The 21,153-nt window shown below is 34.2% G+C and overlaps 1 protein-coding gene and 1 pseudogene across 3 annotated transcripts in view; both read right to left on the bottom strand.

Annotated features, from left to right (window-relative positions):
• JMJD1C (jumonji domain containing 1C) overlaps positions 1-21,153 on the bottom strand; it is a 330,011-nt gene that overhangs the window by 200,132 nt on the left and 108,726 nt on the right. The gene's annotated exons all lie outside the window — the stretch shown is intronic.
• On the bottom strand, positions 14,017-14,639 carry LOC134382358 (large ribosomal subunit protein eL15-like; annotated as a pseudogene).

The following is a 21,153-nucleotide window of genomic DNA, read 5'->3' as shown; positions in this document are numbered from 1 at the left end:
GACTGTGTTACCTTATTGACTCATCATCATACTTCAGTGTGCTAATAAAGTGACTTAGCTATTTTCTCTTTCTTTGCTTCTTTGTGTATCTTTGGACCTGTTCTGCAAACTTCCCACGGGAATAGCCAATTAGTTCAGTGACTCATTATTATTCCTGCTGAATGAAGCTCCTGTGCCCAGCTACTTAAACCGGTGATAAGCTTTATGGATTAAGTAAGTTTGTACCACAGTAAGCTATGGCAAAGGTGGCAAAATCAAACGGTTTAATTATACGCAAGGCTTAAAATCCAGTTTCATACAGGTAAGTTGACTCAAAATATTTGTGAATTATAAAACTCAGAGGAACAACAGATTCTGTGCCTCAAGTTAACTCTGCCTGATAAATGTTTAAGGAACTGAGTTGTAATGCAATTCCCATGGAGTAAGCACTCATATTTGGAACTCCAAGTCAGGGAATCTCACTAAGAGGGACATACATACAGAAATTTATCTGAGTGGGATACCTCTAGGTTTTTGAAAACCATGATTCTATTAAAAAGCACTACTATATGCCACTCTGGAAATGTAGGTTAGTCAAAGAACCTAATCACTTACTACAGTGTAGCCATGCATCCCTATATTCAAACAACTGACCTAGAACATTTGGGAATCTAACACGCTTCTGAGTTTTGCTTGCTATGATTATGCAGTCAGTCCTCTGCATCCGTGGGTTCCGCATCTGCGGATTCAACCAACTACAGATCAGAAAAATTCAAAAAAAGAAAAACCAACAATAAAAAAATAATACAATTTAAGAAAGCAATGCAGTTTAATGACTATTTACATAGCATTTACATTATATTAGGTATTATAAGTAATCTAGACATGATTTAAAGTATACAGAAGGATATGTGTAGATTACATGTAAATACTATGTCATTTAATATAAGGGACCTGAGCATCTGCAGATTTTGGTATATGGGGGGGTTCCTAGAACCAATCCCCCACAGATGCCAAGGGAGGACTACATTTCCTCTAAATTAAATGTCAGGTAAAAGGTAGGGAGGACAGTAGGGCTACGGGTAATATATAAGTTGAGTAGCGTTTGAGATAGAAAAAATTATGAACCATGGAATGGAAATGAATGAGAAGAAACTATGGCATTCAGAGAAGATAGACATTAGGTACTACAGGCAAACTGAAGCTTGAGAATCAAGAGTCCTTAACTCTCATAAATTCTGCAAACTCAATAGACATATGATTTGAACACAGACCTTCAGCTATACTATCTCAGTTTCTTCTTCTCAATTAAAAAAAAAAAGAGTATATTATACAACTTCTCAGAATACCATGAAAATGCTATGTAAAAACACATTAAGAAAAGTTTAAAATGTTAAAAAGATGGTAAGCTATACAGTAAAGCTGGTCAAGCTAATAAAGTCCAGTGTGATTAAACCTCTGAAATATCAAGAATGGCACCCAAAAGGTCTCATTTGTTAATACTACCAAACATTTAAGAAAGAAATGATACCAATTCTCTACAATCACTTCCAGAAAATAGAAGCAGAGGCAATACTGAGGCAGGAAGCTAACAGAGACTAGAGTGGGAGAATGAAAAACTGGTTATTTACAAACAATCCGGTTCCCTGAGCAGACATGCACATGCGCAGAAGGGGAGACAAAGACAATTCCAGGCAGGGAGCCCCCGCCCCCACACCTTGGGTGCTATTCGGTTAGACCAATGAGTTCCCACCAGCCAGGGCACCAATCTCTTTAACCAATACAACAGAGATTGCATTCAAGGCTCAAAGAATGACCAAATGGCAAGAATCCAGCTAAGAGGACTTAAAACCCAGGAATGCAACCATTGGGGTTCTTGACCACTCTTCTCTCTTGCTCGAGCCCACTCCATCTTCTCCAGAGTGTACTTTTCCCTCTTCCTTTGCTAAATAAAACTGCCATTACCTTTCATTTCTGGTGTATCTCATTCAATTCTTTGTTCAAGACACCAAGAACCCAGATCTATCCAGTGGGACCCAGAATTCTCCTGCAACAGTACTTCCTAACTTATTTTATAAAGCCAGAATTACCTTAATACCAAAACCAAAGACTCTCATAAATATAAATTTTAAAAACCGTCAACATCAAATGTCATTAGGAAATTGCAAATTCAAATGACAATGAGTTACCACTACACACCTATTAGAATGGCTTAAAAAAAAAACAACTGACAACACCAAATGCTAGCAAGGACTTGGAGCAATAGGAATGCTAAGTGGAGGAGGAGGGCAATGCAAAATGGCACCGCTGGAAGACAATCTGGCAGTTTCTAACAAAACTAAACATACTAAATCATTTATAAAGAAGAGAGGGACCATTCTGGGACAGCTGCATCTGGCACAGGCCTCAGGCTGTTTCTACTCATGGCGGAAAGCGGCAGGCAGCCGACGGGTACAAGCAGATCACATGGCGAGAGGAAGAGAGAGAGAGAGAGAGAGAGAGAGAGAGAGAGCGTGCCAGGGTATTTTTAAGCAATGAGCTCTCGGAAACTAATAGAGCGAGAACTCACTCATTAATCCCCCCTCCCCCAGGGAAAGTATTAATCCATTCATGAGGGATCCGCCCCCATGATTCAATCAGTTTCCAACACTGCCACATTGGGGATCAAATTTCCACATGAGTTTTGGAGGGGTCAACACGTCCAAACTCCATCACTTAATATTTATCCAAATGAGTTGAAAACTTACATCCACACAAAAATGTGCACATGAATGTTTATAGTAGCTTTATTTGTAACTGCCAAAACCTGGAAGCAACTACAATGTTTTTAAATAGGTAAAGAAATAAAGATGCTGTGCCTTCTTCCTGATTTTAGAGGGAAAGCTTCTACTAATTTACCATACATGACAATATGCTTTTGTCAAAACCCATTGAACTATACAACACAAAGAGTAAACCCAAACATAAATTATGGAATTTAGTTAAAATAATGTATAAATGTTGGCTCATAGATCACAGTGAATTATCATACTAATGCAAGATGTTAATAATATAAGAACTTGTACAGGGAGGCTGAAGGAGATGGGGTAAATACAAGTTTGGGAACTCTGCAATTTCTACTCAATTTTTCCATGAACCTAAAATTGCTCTAAAACAAAATATTTATCAATTTGAAAAGTCTATTTGTTTTGGGGTTGTTTTTAATGGCTGTGATGTGGCATTTAATGCATTCATTCTAAATAATGAGATAAAGCAATAGCTCCTTGTGTCAAAAATGAGATTTTAGTGTCAAAAAAGGGTATAAAATCAGTTTACATATTCACAGTAAAGAATTGAGGTTGGAAGATAACTTCTGAGCTGAGATAACTATCTATGTAGACCAGTGCCCAGCATGTTTACATTTGCTTGGGCAATAAGGAACTAATACGATAACCATGAAGAATCCAGTAGATTCAAGGGATAGACAAACCATTAAGATTCAACCAATTATAATAATAATAAAAAAAAATCTATAGCCACAGTACCCTTGAGAGAGAGAAGTAGAAATATAAATTTATTCCATTGTTCTTAAAGCCTAAAAATTACTTCAGGGGGTCCCCAAATTACAACAAACCGTCTTCACATTTTAACATAGTTCCACAAATAGATTTTCTGCACTATTAGGTAGAGGGCCTAAAACTAGGACCCTGGAAATAAGCAAAGATGTGTTGTGTATTTTGATCCCTTTTCCATTGGTTATCGTCTTTATGTTTACAGGAAACACACACACACACACACACACACACACACTCTCTCTCTCTCTCTCTCTCTCTCTTCCAAACACACACACACACACACACACACTCTCTCTCTCTCTCTCTCTCTCTCTCTCTCTCTTCCAAAAACATGTGAAAGGTAATTTGGTAGCCCAGGAAATTAAATGGTTTTGAATTCAACTAAAGATCAGAAGAACTAAAGCTTAAGGAAGTCAAAATGATCCCTCTAATCTCAGCACCAAGGATCAGTGGTCATAATTGTGCCACGGAACATAGTATATATGGGTGAGACACTTAATAATGGCTTGGCAACAGCCCTTTGCAATCACCCTTATCCTTGAATACACATATAATGTCAGTGAAACACATGATAGGGATGAAACATAACTAGGTCATCCTCCTATGCCTACAGTAATTCTTTTATCTAAAATGCCTGACAAGAACGGTAGGTTCTAGTGTTTAATCACAAAAATAAGTAAATTTCACTCTTTTATTTAAAACAACAACAACAAAAAAAACAGGTTAAGTAGAGAATTTACCTAAAAAAGTGTAAGGAGAAGAAATGAACATGATAAAAAAAACCATGTTACTCCTGTCTCCCAAGGGCAATAATGGTATATTGAAATTATTCTATAAAGTTTCAGTCTCCTGTGCCTTTTCGGATAAATGATAATAGGACAGCAGTCTCAAATGTAGGCTATATCTTACTATACTGGTAGGCCAAAAATTACTGCAATTATGCCACATTATCACGGCACAAGTTGATCCCAGGATCCTATTTCCTTGAGAGAGGGGTAAGAAAAGCCCGTTTAATGAGTTCTCTGACATATTCACCTCCACCTCTCCCTTTTTTCACTTAGAAAAGACAAATGTGGGAGTGGGGTTGGGGAAAGATCTACAGAAACGTCAACCTGAGATTTAAAACATGTGCATGTACACAGGCGCACGAGCATGCGCACACACGCACGTGCACACACAAATCAGATGATATACAACTGGTAATGTAGCAAATTTGGTAGAAAGCAAAAGCATTAACAGGATAGCACACCCTAAAAACGGTGGTAAATCTTGAGTCACAGAAAGTTTAGAATATGGAACCTTATTTACAAGCTCAAAAATGTCTTGTTTACACGTAAATCTTAGAAAGGATATCCCAATTTTTTAAAGACTAATGATATCTTTTCATGGTAGGCACAAGGGGGCACTGGAGCACAGAGTATTAGCTATGTCTTGTGATACAACTAAGGACTTTCCCTAGGTTCAGCAAAAAAAAAAAAAAAGGAAAGCAACAACTGGAATACATCCTATATTTCAGTTTCATAGAAATTCACATTTTCAGTTAAGGAAAACTTTTACAAGACTATTTTTAAATGCATGCATTTTCTCAGTAACATTTTATTTTGACAATCAAATTCATGAAATAAATTTTTCCTTCCATCAAACCCTATTAACAAGAATAGTTTTAATCTCTTCATTCCTACTAGGTCAAGAATACTGCTTGAATTTGACAAATAACCACAAAGTCTTCAAACAAAAATTACTATTATACTTTTCCTCATCTTTTTATCTATGATTCTTCACCAGGAGATAGTGAAAGCTACAAATACTTACATTCGTGAATAATTAATTCCTCAGCTATTTAGTATACTAGATTACTGATTTTTGGATGTATGAACAAGCCACTTTGAAAAAGTCTTTTATTATAGAGACAACAATATAATGGATTCCCATGTACCCGTCATCTACCCTCAATAATTTTCAAATCATAGGCAATTTTGTTTCAACTAAAAAAAATTATTAATTATTTAAAACTATCCATTATCAACCTGCATTCAAGTTTCTCAGGTTGGGTGTTTTGTTTGTTTCAGTTTGTTCAAATTAAGACCCAATTAAGGCTCACAAATTGGAACTGGCTGATATGACTCTTAAAAGTATTTTCACTTGTAAGTTCTTCATCCTCTTTTCCTTCTGAAATTTCTTTTGTTAAAGAAATCTAGTCATTTGTTCCATACAGCCTTCAATTATCTGCATTTTGCTAACTATTTCCCCTGTGGCATTTTTAAACATGTTCCTCTGTCCTTACGTTTCCTATAATTGTTTGCGGAATCTAGTGTCTTAATCAAATTCAGGATTGACAGAGAATACTACCTCATACACAGTACTTTATTCTTCATCAAGATGCATACTCATATGTACTTGTATTATCTAATTATATCTTTTTGTGATAATAACAGCCCATGAGGATATTGTCTAAATCCAGTATTTCATGGAGTTTGTAAAATAGTGATATACTAATTGTATCATTTCATCACCGCTTACTATACAGAATATGTCCATTAAGTAAAAATTCCCCTCATCAAATCTTTGATTTCTATGATGTTTAGCATAGGGAGGATAAATGTTTGATTTTATAAGCTTTTGAAATAACGAGTTGGTATCCTAACTTCCCAGAATGGTGAACAATGAGTGTTTGTGTTTTAGGAGAGGAATCATTATCAACTCTCTGGATTTAAACAAATGTTAATATGTTTCAGATCACTGCAGTTGTTCTTATTGCTGTCAAATTCTTCAAGTTAGCTCCTGAGTCCTTTAGACATGACATTGGTAATCTCTTAATAGTTTCCTTGCTTCTGATATAACAATATATCAATATATCCCAGGGTCATCTTGTCTACTTCCTGCCCCAGACCCGAAATCAACCATATATCAAAAATACCCTCGTACTTTTCAGTGGGATACAGCATTCAAAGACAACACTCTGGGTGCTAGAAGTGCTCACTGCTCCTGATTTGGTCACTGTGTCCAAGCCTTTTTTTTTTTTTTTTTTTTTTTTTTTTTTTTAACAGTGGTCAGAGTTAGTATGACTTTATACTGATACTTCCAAATAAAATTTTCCACTGATCTTCTACTTCTGTATCATTTCTCCCATACTAAAAATTATGTTATAGGATGACACCAACACAATTAAACTCATTTGCTTGTCACACAATACATATTCCAGTCTAGGAATAATAATACCCACACTATACTGAATGAAAACCATTTAAGGTTTTTACCCCAATCTTTTTGTGCTCAGGGTAAAATCCAATAGGCATGTATAATTAAATCACCACTTAAAATAGTTTTAAAGCCACTTAAAATAGTTCCTTCCTAAGATTATGCCACTTACACCTAGTTTCATTTACCTCTTACTCTTACGGTTTTGTTTTACTATTAATGATAAAACTTGTTTTAGAATTATGTAAAGTATTTACATGCATCCAAAGACACATCTAGAAAACAAGTTATATTCAGAGAAGTCTAGCTATTCCTTCTGTCTTGTTCCCTGTAGTGGATTACTCTTGGCTAATAGCTAGCTTTTCAAAAACAAAGTAGAAACACATGCATATACACACTCAAATATATTTCATTAGATAAACAGTAGCATACTTTACTAGCTTTGCCATAACATTACTTTTACTTAACAATATGTATATTAACAATCACGGCACAGAATATATTCTTTATTAACTTTTATACCTATGTAAATACTACATTTGGAACACGAACCAAATTCAATCAACCCTACTGATGGATATTTGGGTTCAGTCTTTTGCTCTTACAAATGGTGCTGCAATGAATATGTCAGTGTATATGTCATTTTGTATTTTTGCTAATATATCTTTGAGATATACTCCTAGGAGTAGGATTTCCAGGTCAAAGCATAAATGAATACATAATTTAGCTATACATTGTCAAAGTTCCCACTACAGGAGGTTGTACCATTTTGCATTCCAATAAACAGTGTGTGAGAGTACTACTCTACAGGCTCACCAACTGAGTATGTTGTCCTTTGGGGGGTAGGGAGACGAGTTGGGAACTATCTGATAAGTGAAAAATGTTAATTCAGTGTGGTTTGGTTCTTTTTTTTCCCCCTTTTATTTTCTATTTCATTGATTTCTGCTCTTATTTTTATTCCCTGCCTTGTTCTTCTTTTGGGTTTAATTTGCTCTTTTTCTCTCTTAAGGTAGAACCTTAGGTCATTGATTTTTAACCTTCATTCATTTCTAATATAAGCTTTTAAAGTTATACATTTCTCTCTAACCCCTGTGAAAGACACACACACACATTCTGTATTTTCACTATCATTCAGTTCAAAATGACTTCTAATTTACCTTGTGATTTCTTCTTTGGCCAAGAGATTGTCCAGAAGTGTATTGTTTTAATTCCAAATATTTGGGGTTTTTTTCCCCTAGACATTGTACTGTTATTGATTCCTAATTTAATTCCACTGTGGTCCAAGAACAAATCCTTATATTATTTCCATTTCTTTAAATTAACTTAGACTGGTTTCATGGCCCAGGATATGTTCTCTATGGATTAACATACCATGTACACTTGAAAAGAATGTGCGATATGAAACTCTGGGTGTTCTATAAATATCTGCTATGCTCTGAATGTTTGTGTCCCCCTAAAATTCATATGCTGAACCCTAATCACCATTGTGGTATTATTAGGAGGTGAGACTTCTGGAAGATGATTAATACATAAGGGCAGAGCCGTCATGAATAACATTGGTACTGTTTATAAAAGAAGGACCAGAGAGTTTCCTGGCCTCTTTGGCCATACGAGGACACAGCAAGAAAGCAACATCTATAATCTGAAAGTAAGACCTTACAAGACATCAAATCTGCCAGCACTTTGATCTTAGACCTCCTAGACTCCACAACTATGAGAAATAATTCCCTGTTGTTTATCATCTACCCAGTTTATATTATTTCCTTATAGTGGCTTGAATAGACTAAAACAATATTAATTAAATCAAGGTGACTAATAGTTTTTTCTGATCTTCAACATCTTTGCTAGATTTTTATGTAGTTGTTCTACCAACTGCTGAGAAAAGGGTGTTAAAAAAAATCCCCAAGTATAAAATTTTGCTTCACGTATTAGTTTCATACTTATAGCATTGTTATGTCAGTATGGAACTGCTTCACTTTTTCTCTTATAATAATGTCTTGAAGAGAAGGTTAGCCACATCAATTCTCATATGCCTACCCTTTGCATGGTATATCTTTCTCATTTATTTTCACTCTGTGACTTTATATTTAAAGTAAATTTCTTATGAACCACATACAGTTGAGCCATCTTTTTTTTTTTTAATCCATCCTGACAATCTTTGCTTTTTAACTGGAGTGTTTAAGTCCACTGACATTTAGTATAATTATTAACATGGATAAATCTATCAATTTATTACTAGTTTCCTATCTGTCCCTTGTTTTCTGTTCCTATGTTCCTTTTTCATTTCCTTCTTTTGTATTACACCTAAATAATTTTTAGAAATGCATTTTAATTTGTGGAATTTTAAACATTCAAATGACCACATTTTAAAAAGTGAAATTGACTTTAAAATATATTTTAAGTCAATATATCCAAAATATAATTTCAACAAGTAATCAATATTTTACACTCAAGATAGGTTACATTCTTTTATTCATAGTAAGTCTTTGAAATTTGGTTTGTATTTGAACCTTACAGAACATCTCAACTTGGACTAGCCACACTGCAAGTGCTCAATAGCCAAATGTATAGTTGGTGACTACCATATTAGACAGAGTAGCTCCAACCCATTCTAAAGTGTAATGTGTCTTTTTCCTCTTTATTTTTGTGAGAAATTACTTCTGTCTTGGTACGTAAACACTTAAAGATTCAGAAGTTATGCATTATCTATTTGTATGCTAAAACACTAAATTATAACTCAGACACTTAAAAATGGTTCACACAGTGTTCACTTAGAAATGTAATAAAAGTGATATCTAAATATAAAGGTCTTAAAACAATTTGTGCTGACACTTCTACATCACACAAGTGGCACAGCATTTTTCTTTTTAAATCTTTTTACTTAGAAGTTACAGAATCCTCTGTGTAGTAGGCTACCTCTTGACAGGTTATAGAGAGATGTATATGTAGAATATACATGTAGAAAATAAATTAATAAAGAAAACAATGGTTTCTGCAATGGTAAATTTCATACCTCACACTATCATCTAAGTCTATTCTATTAAAAACGAAATATGTTCATGGCTGGCCAGTAGCTCCATTGGTTAGAGGACAGTGTCGGTAACACCAAGGTCAAGGGGTTCAGATCTCCATACAGGCGAGCCACCATTAAAAAAAAAAAAAAAAAATTAAATATGTTCTTTATTATATGAGAACATGGCAGGCTATCCTATAAATTCATTGTACAATTATTTTTAGTTCCTTTAGGGAAAGTTTGTCAAAACTGTGACTAGGAAAAAAAAATCTTTCCCAAAAGATACGTGAAACTGAATTACATTCAAAATGAATGAGAAGTTATATATTTTCCTACACTAAAGATATCTATACATATTCTAAATTATGTGTTTTACAGTAAATTCAGAGGTGTGTTTCACAATAAATGCACAGTTGTCAGAGGGGCTGAGCTTTCTAGCGGCCAAAGCAAAAGATAAAGAGTTAAATGGCCAATGTTCACTGGGTGAATTCAAACTAGCTATATTTCAAATACTCAACAGCCACACGTGGCTAGAGGTTATTCTGCCAGAAAGTGCAGATTTACACTGTCTAAAAGAATAAATGAAGTATACTATAAACAACGTGCTATAATTTCTTTCTTGAAATTGTGCTTTGATAAAAATTGGGAGTTCTGTTGAACCCTGAAGAGAATATTTTGCATTACAGCGTAAGGGGTGTGTGGGGGGGGGACACGACTACTTAGCAAAGGGCAGGGTTGTTACTCATTAACCACAGCATGTGTTTGAATGAATGACCATCTCATCTCCAAAAGGAAGTAGACTGAGGCCCAAAAGATTCCATAAAATATTTTGTCTGTACCAAAACAAAAATAAGTAAGCAATCTAAATTCCTAAGTGCTATGCCCAAAATTCTAGCTATTAAAATTTAGCCTGTATACTTACCATACAACCCAGCAATTCTACTCCAAAGAGATATGTGCAAACAAAGATTTGTACCCACATATTCAGAGAAGGTTTATTTAATTGTCAAAAAAGTGCTAACAACTGATGAATAGATGAAGAAAATGTGGTATTATCACAAAATGGAATGAATACTATTTAGTAGTCTAACGAAATGATATACCGATTAATACAACATGGACGAATTTAAAAAAAAAAAAAAGGCTAAGAAAAAGAAGGCAGAAACAAAAGACTACAGACTGTATGATTCTGTTTATGTCAAATTCTAGAAAAGGCAAAACTATTTTGACAGTAAACAGATCCAGGGCCAGTAGTGGGGATTTACAGTAACGAAACATGAGGAAACACTTTGGGGAGATGGAAATATTCATTTTGGGGGGATGGAAATATTCTAAGTCAGGTGTGGTTATACAACAAAACACATGTACCAAAATTGTCAAACTGTGCACTGAAAATAGGTGAATTTTATTGTGTAAAAATTACCCTTCAATAAAGCTGTTAATAAAGACAAATTAATGACAGTCAGAAAAAAATTCAGGCTGGACTGTTTTCAAACATTAATAAAACATTTACCTCAGTCATCAAAGCAATAAAGCTTCAAGGTAAACCCTTCAAAAAAAGTAAATGGGAACTGTATTATTGACCTTTTGATTAGAGATAGCAGCTGATTATTTACTGATCCATTTCCCATTGTGTTTTACACTTAGTGGCAATTTCATAAATGCATATTACATTCAGTTTACACTATAACAGGAGTTTTCAAATATATTATCTCATTCTTTTTCACCATAACCTTATGAGACAAAAAAGATGGATGTTATTTCAACATATAAGAAAACTAATATTATAAAGGCTAGATTCCAAAGGTTCTTTACATAATAAAACTTTAGACTAAAATTAAAAAACAGGAACACTAATGAGGACTCTAGGATGCCTTCTATTTATTACACACCTTATAGTGATACTATTTTTAGAAGGGAGATTTATATAAGCCTGTATTAACTTTAATTTTTAAAATTACCTATCCACTGAGCTATTTTAGCTATCAATAGGCAGGTTCCCTCCATCCCCATCCCCATTCAAAATATTCTTGCTTGCTCTTTCTATTAGCAAAACATGAAAATCCTCCTGGTATTATCTCCTGCTTCTGAGATTAATTATAAGTATTTTTGAAAATAATACCAATATGAAAGAAGAACAAAAGCATCATACTTTTCTTAGCTGTCCTCGAGAATATTAATTTTGCCCTATTACATTTAAAAATATAACTCCTGATATTCTACCACAATAATCTCTGAAATGAAATCAGCAAAAATCCACTATATGCTCAACCTCTTCTTTGAAATTTGTAGCCTTTGCCTTCTTGCTTTAAATGAAATCTGGCTCTTCTACAATGACATTGTTTTTACTGACACCCTCTCAACTTATGACTTTTCCTTCCCATATCCCTTATACTACTAGACTTGGAGTTGGAATACATTCCTCTTTATTCCTCACTGCACACACTATCCCCCCTTCCTAACTATCCATTTTACCTCAACTACTTCCCTCCCATTGTTATACTTTCTCCATAACCTCAATTTCAAACACTTCTCTCTTGAAACACCACCTCCTATATTTCCAACTCACACTCTCATTATCTGGGTTGACCAATTCCTCAACCTGACCCAGGACCTACAAATTTTCACTGTCCTATTATACTACACTTCTATTATAAAGTACATAAATCTAAAAAAAAAATATGCAAAAATTCTAATAAAAATTATCTGGGGGTGGTATACTAATTTTTCTTTCTGGTTTCCTAAATTTTCCAACAGTAAGCACACATGCTGTTTTTAAAATAAGACTAAAGATTTTTTTTTTTAATAAAAGTTAATGGGAGAAAACTACCTTTAGACAATTATTCTGATCTTTCCCATCTCAATTATCCTTCTTTTAAGCCGTTTTCCAGTTGCAAGAGAACGAAGAATGACTTAAATTACTATATAATGTACAGGTGGGAATAGGAGGGGTCTGAGAAGAATGTTAGGCGAATCTGCTACACATTAAAAATAAAAAACGAAACAAGTCTAAGAGGCACTGAAACAAATATCCTATTGTCTTTAAGACAAAAAAATAACAGAGTGGAGTGCCTACTATTTCCCTAAAACGGACTGACAGCTTCATGAATTCCCTCATTTAATTATTAGGACATCTATACAAATTATGTACTGTTGACATCATTTTATAAATGAAGAAGCAGGCTTAGAGGATCACGTAACTTGTCCAATATGACACAAATACAAACTAGAATTTGTACACAATCTATCTCTTTCAGGTAACAATATGGTTTAGGAAAGAAGAAAATGTTTGTAAAGCAATGATAAAAATGCACTGAAAATGTAACTTTTATAAAATCCAGATGTATAAAAAAATGCAGACGTATATTATTTTTCTGGTTTGGAAAATTACTAGTAGTAATAAAATATTTCTATAATATTAAAGATTATGCAAACATTTACCTTGGAAAAAAATCCTTGTTATTAAATAAATTTTCCTATTTTACTTTAGCCTCAAGATTTCAATAAATGAAACGTATTAAAGAGCTTATCTAAAAAGAAAATTAGAATGTTTTTCATGGAGAACAACATTCTACATATTTATATAATATCTAGACCTATTACATTAATGTAAAAACATCAGAAGTATGCTTCATCTTAAGACAGAAGATGACGCTATACAATCTCAGAGACATAAATCATAATTACACTGAGGGATAAATTAAAAACTCTGATCAGTGACATTGAAACTTTTCATTTAATATGCTTTTTTAGGTAGATGTATTATTTATATAAACAACTCCTCAATTAATGGCCATTTAACTTACAGATCAATCGCCTAAATTTAACGTACCTTTTAAAGAACTGAAAACAAACTTGCTAGTCCTAACATTCATTTCACTGAATGTTCTAGTGCTTAAAGTAATTATTACAGCAGACTAAAAAATATTTTTATTAGATGAAACATTTTCCCTTTTAAAGAATTTATTTTATACCTGTTACACCATACATAGCATATTTTAAACACTAACATATAACTCCCTAATAACATAAAGCAAAGACAATAAAAGTTTATTAAAAACTACATGCACCATCACTTATAGCCTTCAAACATTATAACACTTTCACTTTCATAATCTGACAAAGAATTCATAAAACAATCTGCAGATTACTTTTAACAGCCAACTTTTTTTTTTTTTTTTAATTTTATTTTCTCGATATACATTGTGGCAACTTTCAAGGAGATATGACGGCCCTAAATTGTTTTTTAGGTACGAATCTTACAAACATTACTTATATTAGTGGTAATGGTGGAGCTAGAGTATTGCTTCTTCTCCAAGCTGCATGATGAGAACCACCAATATGGTGGTAGAACTTCTGGCCCTTTCCAAGGCCACAGCTCTGCTCTTGTGGCTTGCAGATGTCAGCCCACATTATCTTTCTGTGCTTGTGAACCAGTTTGGTGATCCACTTCTAAGTAATCAGAAGGATTACTTCTGATAGGTTAATGGAATGGATCAATGAGACAACATCAAAGAATCTGTAAATGGAACCTTCATCAGTCCAGTAAGAATTTAGGACTCTAAGGCCCTACAGTGGTGTCCAACTCACTCCTCAGCAACAAACTGAAGGCTCTGGCCAAACTTTAGCTGGTTAACACCATGATGGACAGGCTTGCTATAGGTTGCACCTTTAGGAACTGGATGCTTGCGGCCACCATGCTGCACACAAATCATATCTGACATAACCTAGCTTGGCCTTGTATCCTGGTCTGCCCACTTTATCAAGCCAGGTGGGACAGGAAGCCCCACAGAACACAGCCGATGGGACTGCCAGCAGCAGACCCTCAGAAGAAAGGGTATTACATCAAACTGCTTCTTCCTCCATAGCTCCTGTATGTACTTGTATGCACTCATCTTGGTTACCTGATGCCTGCTGCCAGACAACAAGGAAGGTCAAAGTTTTTCATTCTAAGATACAGATTTATAGTTACCAAGGGATACAGCAAGTATAAAAACCTGAACATCTCAAAATAAGGTATAAAATGCAATCTATACAACCTAGGTCTTTAGGTATTTTGTACATTCAGGCTGCTGTAACAAAATACCTTAGAGTAGGTAATTATAAATGAGAAATTTATTTCTCACAGTTCTGGAGGCTAGGAAGTCCAAGAAAATGGTATCAACAGATTCAGTGACTGGTTTTTCTCCCCTCCTCTTAGAAAAGAAAAAACTACTGTATTAAGGCCGTTTCTGTTGCTTGTAACAAAATACCTGGAACTGGGTAATTTGCAAAGAAAAAATTTATTGCTTACAGTTTTGGAGGCTGGGAAGGCCAAAGTCCAGGGAAAACATCTGGTGAAGGCCTTGATGGTGGCAACAGTGACCCAGGGGTCTCAAATGACAGAAATGGCAGAGCAGAGAAAGACAGAGCTCCTCGTGCACTCTCTGCTTTTAAAGCCTTACAAACCATGCCCATGACCACCATTAAACCATTCACTATGGCAAGGTCCTTATGATCTAATCACCTCTTCAAGGACACCCTTTTGATTAGGATAATAGGATTTCCTATCCTCTTAACACTGTCACAGTGGGGACAAAGCTTCCAACACATTAAACTTTGGAGAGGCACAATTCAATTGACTACAACTACTTCCCCCCTAACAATAATATCTGCAGACAGAAGTACCCCAAGTAACAAATGAAAATAAAAGTAATGGATATTTAAATAAAATTGTAGAATCCTTAATAATAATAATAATAATAATAATAATAATAATAAAAACTAGTAATAATCCTGTGTCCTTGCATTGTTGCCTATGCATTTGAAAAGACAGCCCCCTCTCTTCTGGCCTTTACAAATGTTCTTTGGCGGGAACAGACCTTCCCTATTTAGCCTGTGACTCTGGAAGGGCCAGGTGGTGACAACCTGAAACAGACAGAGCTTGTTGGGAGTTCTCTTCTTGACTGGGCTGCAACCTTTATTCTGATATTGGGTGGGGCCACTGGCTGGGTACTGCAATAGAGTCTGGTCATGCCAGTCACAAAATGTATTTCCTGGCCAAGCAATTACATTATTTGGGATCTGCTGCTGGGCAGGGCAGCAGGCTGGGTTCCAAGGTTAAGCTAAGTCACTGCTCAGGAGAGGCAGTACCAGAGACTATGCTCCTTAAAAATGCAGGATGATTGCTCCCTGTCTAGGTGGACCTATAGGGTGGACTTTTGGCTTAGTTGAGTGGATTACAAAGAATCAGGAAATCATGACACCTCCAAAAAAAATAGTAAAGCTCCAATAATGAATCCCAAAGAAATGGAGATCTATAAAACCTACAAAGAATTCAGAATAATACTCATAAAGACATTCAGTGAACCACAAGAATATATGGATAGAAAAATTTAATGAAATTTGGAAAACAATACATACAAAAATGCGAGATGTTTGACAAAGAAATAGAAACAATAAAAAAAACTAGACAGAAATACTAAAGTTGAAGAATACAGCAGCAGGACTTAAAAAATGCAATGAAGAGCTTCAACATCAGACTCGATCAAGCAGCAGTAAGAATCAGTGAGGTGGAAGATAAAACATTTGAAATTACCCAGTCAGCGGAGCAAAAAAGACAAAGAAATGAAAAATAATGAAGAAAACCTATGGGAATTAATTTCTCTTAATCCATCAAGAGACCAAATGAAGACATATTAAGAGCTACAAAAGGAGAAGAAAGACAAATAGAGCCTGAAAGCACAGTTAAAGAAATAATGGCTGAAAACTTCCCTAATGTGGGGAGATAGATACCAACATCCAGGTAGAGGAAGCACGGAGACCTCCAATCAAAATCAACCTAAGGAGGAGTACAATAAGATACATAATAGTTGAAATGACAAAAATCAAAAAAAAAGAAAAGAAAAATTCTGGGAGCAGCAAGAGATAAACACATCATATATACAGAGGTGTGACAACACAACTATCAGCAAATACATCAGTGGAAACCCTGCAGGCCAGGAAACAGTGAAATATTTCAATGCAATAGGAAAAGAAAAAAAAACTGCCAACCAAGAATACTTTATCCAGCAAAGCTGTCTTTCAGAAATAAGGGAGAAATTAAAAGTTTCCCAGATAAACAAAAAAGATGAGTTCATCACCACTAGACCTGCCTTACAAGAATTGCTAAAGGAAGTTCTGAAAATGGAAACAAAAAGCCACTAACTGATAACACAAAATATACAAAAGTATAAAATTCAATGATATAAATAAAGCAAAGCCATATTCAGAATACTCTAGGACTGTAATGAGTGTGTAAGACAATTTTATCCCTACTACGAAGGTTAAAAGATAAAACTATTAATAACAACTATAGCTAAAATAAAGGAATAAATTCTAATATCAAAATCATAAAATGGGGGGAGGTGTAAAAATGTACAGTTGCTGTATACAAAGTTAACTTGTTATCACCTTAAAATAGGGTGTTGTAAGTATAAGATGTTCTATGTAAGCCTCAGGGTAACCACAAAGCAAAATTCTTTGGCAGAAGCACAAAAAACAAAAATAGAAAGGATTCGATGCATACCACTACAAAAAATTGTCAAACCACAAAAGAAGACAGCAAGACAGAAAGAAACAAAGTATAAAACAACCAGACAACAATTAACAAAATGTCAATACTAAGGCATTACCTATCAAGAATTACCTTGAATTTAAGTGGATTAAATTCCCTCCAATAAAAAATATAGTGACTGAATGGATTATAAAAATAAGACTCAAACAACATGCTGCCTACAAAAAATTCACCTCACTTTTAAGGAAACAAATAGACTGAAAGTCAATTCACCTAAAAGATATAACAATTGTAAATACATGTAAACCCAACATCAGAGCACTAAATATATAAAACAAATATTAAAAGATCTGAAAGGAAAGACAGATTGCAATAGAGTAATAGTAGGGAACTTTAATATCCAACTTTCAACAATAAACAGATCATCCAGACGGAAAATTAGTAAGGAAACATTGGACTTGAACAACACTTTAGATCAAATGGACCTAACATACATATATAGAACATTCCATCCAATGGCAACAAAATACACATTCTTCTCAAGCATACAGGGAACATTTTCCAGGACAAATCACATGTTAAGGCACAAAACAAGCATCAGCAAATTTAAGAAGACTGAAAATAGATCAACTATTTTTTCCAACCACAATGGTATTAAACTAGAATTCATTAACAGGAGGAATTTTGAAAAATTCACAAATACATGGAAATTAATCAACATGCTCCTGAACAGCTAATTTGTTAATCAAGAAATTAAAAGGGCAATTAAAAAATATCTTCAGACATATAAAAATGGAAACACAACGTATCAAAACTTATGGGATAAAGTGAAAGCAGTTCTAAGAGGAAAGTCTGCGGCAGTAAACACCTACTTCAAAAGAGAAGAAATATCTCTAATAATCTAAGATTATACCTTAAGGAACTAGGAAATTAAAAATTAAGCCCAAAGTCAACAGAACAAAGAAAATAATAAAGATCAGAAATAAATGAAATAGAGACTAGAAAAATACCAAAAAAATAATAATAACAATGAAACTGAGATGGTTTTCTAAAAAGATAAACAAAATTAACAAACCTTCAGCTAAACTAAAAAAAAATGACTTAAATAAATATAATCAGAAACGAAAGAGGAGACATTACAACTGATACCATGAAAATACAAAGGATCACAGACTACTATGAACAATCATACTCAAATTGGAAAACCTAGAATAAATGGATAAATTCCTAGACACATACAACCTATCAAAACTGAATCATGAGGAAATAGAAAATCTCAACAGACTAATGAGTAAGGAGGCTGAATCAACAAAAGTCTCCCATCAAAGAAAAGCCCAGGATCAAATGGCCTCACTGCAGAATTCCACCAACCAATCCTTCTCAAACTCTTCCAAAAAACCAAAGAGGAGGAAACACTTCCAAACTCTTTTTAAAAAGCCATCATCACCCTGATACCATAGCCAAAGAAGAACATTACAAGAAAACTGCAGGCATATATCCTTGATAAAAACAGATGCAAAAATTCTCAATGAAATACTAGCAAAACTAACTGAAGAACACATTAAAATAATCATCCTCCACGATCAAGTGAAATTTATCTCTGGGATGCAAAAATGGTTCAACAAATGCAAATCAATATATGACGCAGTACAGAACATTAGATATAGAAAAAGCATTTGACAAATTCAACATCCTTCCATGATAAAAACTCACCAAGTAACGCGTGGAAGCAATGTACCTCAACCCAATAAAGGCCATCCGTATATGACATACACACAGCTAACATCATACCGAATGGGGAAAAGTTGAAAACTTTTCCTCTAAGAACAAGAACAAGGCAAGAATGCCACTTCTATTCAACACAGTATTCAAAGTCCTTACCAGAGCAATTAGGCCAGATCAAGAAATAAAAGACAACCAAACAGGAAAGGAAGAAGTGAAACTGTCACTGTTTACTGTTGACATGACCTTATACAGCTGATCCCTCAACAACAGGGTTTGTAGTGTGGGGGATCCACAAATTTATTTCAATGTATTTCAATGTTTTTTAAAATGTATTTTATCTTCCTTATGATTTTCTTAACATTTTCTTTAGCTTTATTGTAAGGATACAGTATATAATATATATAACATAGAAAATATGTGTTAATCAACTGTGTTATCAGTAAGGCTTCTGGTCGACAGTATGCTAAGAGTCAAAAGTCATACAGAGATTTTCAACTGTGTCAGAGATAGGTGCCTCTGACACCCATGTTGTTGAAGGATCAACTGTACATAGAAATGTTACAGACTCCTCCAAAAAACTGTTAGAACTAATAAACAAATACAGCAAAATTGGAGGAACAAAATCAACATGCAAAAATCAAGTGTTTCTATACAATAAATAATAGTGAACTATCCAAAAAAGAAATCAAGAGAACAATGCCATTTAAAATAGCTACAAAAAACCTCAAATACTTAGAAATAAATTTAACCAAGGAGGTGAAAAACCTGTACACTGAAAACTATAAAATGTTGACAACAGAAATTGAAGAAGCTACAGATAAACACAAAAATATCCCATGTTCATAGATTAGAAAAAATTAATGTTAAAATGTCCATACTACCCAAAGTGATCTATGATCTAATGCAATCCCTATCAAACCACACACACACACACACACACACACACACAAATAGCCAAGGCAATAGTGAGCAAAAAGAAAAAAGCTGGAGGTATCATATTACCTGATTTCAAACTATAAGGTTATTTCAAAAAGCTCACAGAAAAAATGGAATTAAAAGACAATATAAATCCTTCCATGAAGTTTCTGAAGTATCTTCATATACTACAAAACTATAGCAATTACAACAGCATGGAATAGCAAAAAAAAAAAAAAAAAAAAAAAAAAAAAGAAAAGAAATAGGCATACTAACCAATGGAACAGCATAGAGTCCAGAAATAAATCCACACATGTACAGTCAATTGGTTTTCCAACAAAGGTGCCAAGAATATACAATGAAAAAAGGACAGTCTCTTCAATAAATGGTATTGGGAAAACTAAATATTCACATGTAGAAGAATGACATCAGATCCGTACCTCACATCACATACAAAGACCAACTCAAAATGGATTAAAGACTTAAACTTAAAATCAGAAACTGTAAAAACTACTAGAAAAAACAAAGTAAAGGAGAATTATAGGACACTAGTCTGGGCAATGATTTTTTTTAATCTGACCCCAAAAGCACAGGTAACAAGTGCAAAAATAGACAAATGGAATTACATAAAACTAAAAAGCTTCTGTATAACAAAGGAAACAGCAGTGTGCAGAGAAAATCTACAAATTGGGAGAAAATATCTGCCAGCCATACACGCAAAAAGGGATTAATATCCAAAATACATAAGGAGCCCAAACAACTCAATAGCAAGAAAACAAAAAAGGGCAAGGGACCTGAATGACATTTTTCAAAAGAAGACACACAAATGTCCAACAGATACCAAAAAAAATGCTCAACATCTCTAACTATTAGGAAAATGCAAATGAAGATCACAATGAGATATCATCTAACACCTGTCAGAATGACTATTATCAAAAAGATGAAAGATTACTATAAAAAAGATGAAAGATAACAGGTGTTGGCCAGGATGTACAGAAAAGGGAACTATTATACACACTGTTGGGGGGAATGCAAATCAGTATAGCCATTATGTAAAACTGCATGGAGGCTCCTCAAACAATTAAAAATAGAATTACCATATGATCCAGTAATCCCACCTCTATGTATTTACCCAAAAGATTTGAAATCAGTTTGTCAGAGACATTTGCACTCCCAGGTTCACTGGAGCATTATTCAATCTAAGTGTCCATGGACAGAAGAATGGATAAAGAAAA

The sequence above is a fragment of the Cynocephalus volans genome, chromosome 7 (assembly GCF_027409185.1).
Source record: "Cynocephalus volans isolate mCynVol1 chromosome 7, mCynVol1.pri, whole genome shotgun sequence".
NCBI classification, from domain to species: Eukaryota; Metazoa; Chordata; class Mammalia; order Dermoptera; family Cynocephalidae; genus Cynocephalus; species Cynocephalus volans.
This window is presented reverse-complemented; position numbering and strand designations above follow the sequence as displayed.